The 7,061-nt window shown below is 42.2% G+C and overlaps 1 pseudogene; it reads left to right on the top strand.

Annotated features, from left to right (window-relative positions):
* The first annotated feature begins 854 nt into the window (after positions 1–854).
* Positions 855–6,596, top strand: LOC121287351 (annotated as a pseudogene).
* The last annotated feature ends 465 nt before the right edge of the window (positions 6,597–7,061 follow it).

The following is a 7,061-nucleotide window of genomic DNA, read 5'->3' as shown; positions in this document are numbered from 1 at the left end:
GTGGATGCTGGAAATCTAATATAAAAACAGGAAATGCCGGAAAACTCAGCAGTTCTGGCAGCATCTGTGGAGAGGGAAACAGAGTTAACATTTCGAGTCCAAATGACACTTCTTTAGAGCTGAAGAGAGCTACAGTAACATGTGCTGTATCAGTGTGTGGTACAGAAATGTGTCACTGGAATCCAGTTTTATTAATGAGAAAACCACAAGATAAAATTATGTCCTTGTTTAAAGTTTCTTGCCCAATATATCCCATGGGAGTCTTTATGTTTGCCTGCTTCTTCTATCCAGGGCTGGAGTTTAAATTGCAGGTCAGTTAGAACAAGAACTCTGCTATACCACATTCAGAGTGCTAGTAATAGAAGATCCATTGAGGAGCTGCTCCTGGTGTCTGCTTGTACTAATAAACATAATTGTCATCATCCATTCCAGTGTTGCAGTCCAATGTGGCTGTGTTTCTCAATTTTACAGTCGGGTCTGGAGGCTGAGTCAGAGTTTGACACTGTCCATCTGTAAAAGAGCAGAGATTAAAATTTTTAATCAACTATTTAAAAGGAATCCCAAACCCCCACCCCCATGTGCTGCTGCAGTCGTTTCTTATACAAGAAACTATCTTCTGTTTAAAATGCAAGTAGTATCTAACAGGACTGAGGTGTTACTACATCAATCTGAATCTCTGACGCTGAATGGGAGGGTTTCAAATCCTTGCTCTGATTGGTCACTTTAATTTGCATGGATTTCCTTCCTGATGTGAATGGGTCTATAACTGGGTTCAATGGGCAGCTGCCGCCACAGTCTGTCACAAATACACTGGGTGAAGGGAAGCAGGAAGCTCACTGGCAGAAATGACGCGGATGTTGTGTTTTTTCTGATCTCTGGCACTGTGGCTGGGCTGTAAGTACAAACACTGAACTCTGCTCCTGGAGCAGAGGGAGGGAAACTTGGGGTCTTTTTTTAAAGGGTCAATGAACAATGTTTAAAATCCACAAACAGTACTGTCCTGGCAGACCAATCATGTCAGCCTGTTCCTGCCCCACAGAACTCATTTCTTGCTATCTTGACTCCATTCTCTCTCCCCTTGTCCAGTGTCTTCCCACCTATATCCGCGATTCCTCTGATGCCCTACATCATATCAACAATTTCCAGTTCCCTGGCCCCAACCACCTCCTTTTCACCATGGATGTCCAATCCCTCTATACCTCGATCCCCAAATGGGATGGTGTGAGGGCACTCCACTTCTTCCTTGAAGACGCCCAAACAATCCCCATCCACCACCACTCTCCTCCGTCTGGCTGAACTTGTTCTCTCACTTAACAATTTCTCCATAAACTTGTCTCACTTCCTCCAAATAAAAGGTGTGGCTATGGGTACCTGCATGGGCCCCAGTTATGCCTGTCTCTTTATGGGTTATGTGGAACATTCCTTGTTCCAGTCCTACTCCAGCCCCCTCCCACAACTCTTTCTCCAGTACATTGATGATTGCTTCCGTGCCACTTCATGCTCTCGTCTGGACCTGGAAAATTTTATTAATTTTGCTTCCAATTTCCACCCCTCCATCATTTTCACATGGTCCATCACTGACACTTCCCTTCCCTTCCTTGCCCTCTTTGTCTCAATTTCTGGTGATAGACTATTCACCAATATCCATTACAAACCCACTGACTCCCACAGCTACCTTGACTACAGCTCCTGCTTCCAGTAAGGACTCCATCCCTTTCTCTCAGTTCCTTCACCTCCGTCGCATCTGTTCTGATGATGCCAGTTTCCAAAACAGTTCTTCTGACATGTCTTCCTTCTTCCTTAACCGAGGTTTTCCACCGATGGTGGTTGACAGGGCCCTCAACCACGTCCAGCCCATCGCCCACGCATCTGCCCTCATATCTTCCTCTCCCTCCCAGAACCATGATTGGGTCCCTCTTGTCCTCAGTTATCACCCCACCAGCCTCCGTATTCAAAGGATCATCCTCCACCATTTCCGCCAACTCCAGCATGATATCACCACCATCTTCCCTTCACCCCTCTCTGTCAGCATTCTTTAGGGACCGTTCCCTCCAGGACACCCTGGTCCACTCTTCCATCACCCCCTACACCTCAACCCCCTCCCACAGCACCTTCCCATGCAACCGCAGAAGGTGCAACCCCTGCCCCTTTACTTCCCCCCTCCTCACCGTCCAAGGGCCCAAACGCTCCTTTCAAGTGAAGCAGCACTTCACTTGTACTCCCCTCAATTTAGTTTACTGCATTCACTGCTCCCAATGTGGTCTCCTCTACACTGGAAGACCAAACGCTGACTGGGTGGCTGCTTTGTGGAACAGCTTCGGTCTGTCTGCAAGCATGACCCAGACCTCCCTGTTGCTGGCCATTTCAACACACGACCCTGCTCTCATGCCCACATGTCCGTCCTTGGCCTGCTGCAATGTTCCAGTGAAGCTCAATGCAAACTGAAGGAACAGCACCTCATCTTCCAATTAGGCACTTTACAGCTTTCTGGATTTATCATTGAGTTCAACAACTTCAGATCATGAATTCTTTTCTGCATCCTCACCCCCTTTTGGATCCCCTTTTTTCTAATAATTATATATTTTTTATATATATAGTTTTCTTTTCCCACCTATTTTGATTATTATTTTTAAAATTTATTTCCATCCATTGTTTTATCTCCACCTTTTAGCCTATTTCAATCCCTTCCCCCCACTAGGACCATCTGTCACTTGCTCATCCTGCTTTCTACCCTTAATATCACCATTAGCACATCCTTTAGCTAATATCATCACCATTAACACCCCTTTGACCTTTTTGTTTATGACATCTTTGGCAATCTCTCCTTTGCCTCCACCAATCACTGACCCTCCATCCAGCTCCACCTGTTTCCCCTCCCCTTAAACAGCTTATATTTCACCACATTTCTATTTCTCTTTCATTCTGATGAAGAGTCAAATGGACTTGAAATGTTAACTCTGTATTCCTTTCCACAGATGCTGTCAGACGTGCTGAGTTTTTCCAGCTATTTTTGTTTTTGTTTCAGATTTCCAGCATCTGCAGTATTTTGCTTTTAACAATGTTTAATCCCTGCTCTTTTACAGATGGACATTGCCAAACTCTGACTCAGCCTTCAGGCCTGACTGAAACTAGGAAACATGGCTACACTGGACTGCAACATTGGAACGGGTGATGGCAATTTTGCTTATTGGTACAAGTAGACACCAGGAGCAGCTCCTCAATGGATCCTCTATTACTATCACTCTCTCAATGCACCTACCTATGGTTCTGGGTTTAGCAGCAACCATTTCACATCAAAAGTCAACAGTGGCCATGACATTTACCAGTTAATCATAAAGAATGTGGAGGTGAATGATGCTGCCATCTATTACTGTGGAAAGTGGTTTTCATTGAGTAGTACTTATGTGCCACAGTGACATAAGGTAAAACAAAAACTGAGAGCAACAAATATTATAGAGCTAGACACAAATATATTGATTATATTGTAATGTTTTAAATTTCATAAAGTCTGTGTTCCTTATTCAATATTTTCAAATTAATATCATTTCATGATTGATAACATTCTGAATCTGACTGCCCCGTATTGAGTGTTAATGACATTTTGATGTCAGTGTGTAGGTGTTGCTGTGAGCTCATTCCTTATTGGCCCTCACCAGCTAGGAACTGGGAATACATGAAAGTCTGATTAATGCTGGGACTGGAGAATCATGAATGTTTTCTGTCTGATTCCACGATCAGGATAACTGTATGGACTGAACCCTAGAACATCACACTGTGTGGGTGTTCGGCAAGGGATCAAGCTCTTTGTTGCAGGTAAGCGGCTGGAAGTTCCCTCCTGCAAAAACTAGCTATGTGAACTTGTAAATTTAGTAATTGATTTTTAATTTAAACTCGGTTTCTCTGAGCACTTGTTAGATACTAATTATACTCTGTGAAACTGCAGATTTCAGTACTATCATATTTAGTGTCCAACACAATTTCTGTAAATTAGTGTTGTCTTTCTGCACCAGATTTGTTCATTACTGCTAGGCTTCTCAATTTTTGCTTTATTTCTAGTGCTAGCTGTTAATTAGTATTGTTTCTTTAAATTAATGTATGTTGCTAGCTTAGAAGGTGCTGTTTCTGTGAATTAGAGCTATACTCTGTGGTGCTTTGTAGCTTTATTTATCACTGCATATGTTGCTGTCTGTTAATTAACACTATTTTTGTGAGTGGTGGGAAGTCTTGTGGTGCAGTCGTAGCATCCTTCTCTCAGGGGAAGAAGCTCTGGGTTCAAGTCCCACTTTAGGACTTGATGACCGCAGAAAGCATGTTTGTAACGTGGCCAAGCAAGCTGATTATCAACAGATAAATCTTTCCAGTCAGCCATACTGCAGAATGCAATAGCAAACCACTGCAGTACTTTGCCAAACATAATCATGGACCAATCCAATGAAAGTCCATGGTTGACAACACCCTTTTAGGGCATGGTACCTGAAGTAGGTGAAGGAATTTTGAGAGTGCAGTTAATTCCGTTAAGTCTTATTCATTAATTAACTAATGCAGAGTTTTTTCTGAAAATTACTTATGTTTTTTAAAATCTGTGAATTCCAACCACCTCATTCTCAAAATTCTGCATGAACATGGAACTACTTTTGAAACTAAATCAATGCAGAGAAAATCTGATATATCTGTACATCTGTTTCTCTCTCTACAGATGCTGCCAGACCTGCTGAGTTTTTCCAGCATTTTCTGTTTTTATTTCAGTACATCTGGTTTGTTTAAACCTAAATGGAGGGGTAGTGCTGGAAAAGGTAAAATTGAATTGTCCAGGTGAACCTGTGCTGTTTAACTTTAACAGTGGATGCATGAATGTGAAACAGGTTGAAACATTTAAAAGAACCCAAACTGAGGAATGTTGTGCAAGGCTTTGGGAAAAGCAATTCTGGTCTTAGCCACAGAGGCAGAGATCACTAATTCATGGTGAAAATTAGAGAGCCTGGATCACTTTTATCCCTAACCAGTCAATTTAGGTTGTGGCATAGTGGTATTGTCACTGACTTATATTCCAGGGACCCAGGGCAATGCTCTGGGATTCGAATCCCACCACAGCAGTTATGAAATTTGTATTCAATAAAAACTGGGGATTGTCATAAAAACCCATCTAAGGAAGGAAATCTACCATCCTTAACTGGTCTGGCCTACTTGTGACTGCAGTCCCACAGCAATATGGTTGACTCTTAAATGCTGTCTAAACAATGGCAATTAGGGATGAGCAATAAATAATAAACAAATGCCCACATCCCATGAATGAATTAAAAAAAAATTGAGGCCAACTGAATTATCGAAGACACACTTGTTCATCAGCTAATGCCACAGTCTAGGGCTGGAATCTTGGAGATGGCGGTGAGAGAATGAGAAGGAATTGTAGTTAATCTTGTAGTTCAGATTTCTGTACTGATAATCTAAAGGATTAGAATTTGAATTCAACTTATTCAAAAAATGTATTCATAAAGCTGATTGTTGTACGAACACATCTTGTTCAATAATATCCTTTAGGAAAGGAAAACTGCTGTCTTTGAAATAAAAACAAAAAAAACTGCGGATGCTGGAAATCCAAAACAAAAACAAAATTACCTGGAAAAACTCAGCAGGTCTGGCAGCATCGGCGGAGAAGAAAAGAGTCAACTCTTTTCTTCTCCGCCGATGCTGCCAGACCTGCTGAGTTTTTCCAGGTAATTTTGTTTTTGTTCTGCTGTCTTTGAAGTTTAGCCTAAATGTGACTCTAGTCCCACACCAACATGATTGACTCTTAACTGTCCTCTAAAATGGACTAACAAGCCACTCAATTGTATCAAACTACTATTGTGATACAACATGTAGATCCCAAAATAGCCTTCTCACGGTGGATAAGGAGAGACTATAAATGCTGATGTTGCCAGTGATGCCCAAATCCCAAGAATGAATCATGGCAAAAAAATTGCAGCATGTGATACTTTTAGCCACTGAACCATCAGGATAGTCTTCACAACAATCTATCAAAATTGTTGCTACTGTTTTGACAAAGCCAAAACAATCTAAAAAAGGCAATTGCCTGTCACTCTCCGTAAACTTCTGGGGTCCATGGTAGGAAACTAAGGCCTTTCACAGCAACTTCTGTTAAACTCTGAAATGATCCTAAGATTTTCTCTAACTTGATACAAAGTTTCTCTGGTTCTGATTGCTGCTCAGCAACTCCCTACCCCTTCGGTAAAACTGCTTGGACCTTCAGCCGATGAGATGTCCACTAAAGGAGCTGGCACATTAGTTTGTCTGGTCAGCAAACTGTCCATGGGCTTTGCTGCGTTCAGCTGGACAGTCGACAGGAGCCCGATGAGCAGTGAGGTCCAAACCAGCATGGCGTTGCAGAACCTGGACAACATCTTTAGCCTCAGCAGTTACCTGACAGTCCCTGGCAGAGATTGGAGCAATGGGAAGGTGTACTCCTGTACAGTTCAACAAGGAACAGCTTCAAAAACAACTGCAACTGCCTCACAATCTGGCCGTTAAATAGATGGAAGTTTCACTTGAGCAGTCTGAGTTGTGGGAAAATATCACCCTTTTCTTCCCCAACCCACCATTTTCCACACTCTACCTTTGGTGTCTATTACATTTTGCGCTTCTATTTTGCTTTGTGTGGTTCTGCTGTATTTGAAGTGTTTTTACATAGTTTTCCCCTAATTCAGAAGGCTCCATGAAGGTAAATATGGCCAGTAACTTGGTTCTAAAAAGGGTGGCTTGCTCAGTACGAGTAATGAATTTAATAAAGGTCACTTCTGATATCCCAGCAGCTTCAACCCGGCAATGAGTCATTGTCCTTGAATGTAAAGTGAGCCAATAAAGAAAATCTGTGCAGGAAACGTGTCCAAGCGTAGAGTTTAACTTTGTTGCAGAGTGAATCATTCTGAGGGGAGACAAAAATCTGTAGCATATTCTTCACACACTTAACTCCAAACTAGAAGAGAACAGTAGGTAGAACGAATACCCTGCAGCCTCTGCATTATTTCAACCTCTTTTTAACCAGCTCACTGGGCCTGCTATGG

The sequence above is a fragment of the Carcharodon carcharias genome, chromosome 14 (genome assembly GCF_017639515.1).
Source record: "Carcharodon carcharias isolate sCarCar2 chromosome 14, sCarCar2.pri, whole genome shotgun sequence".
NCBI classification, from domain to species: domain Eukaryota; kingdom Metazoa; phylum Chordata; class Chondrichthyes; order Lamniformes; family Lamnidae; genus Carcharodon; species Carcharodon carcharias.
The sequence above is the reverse complement of the archived record's forward strand: the minus strand, read 5'-3'. Positions and strand labels throughout refer to the sequence as shown.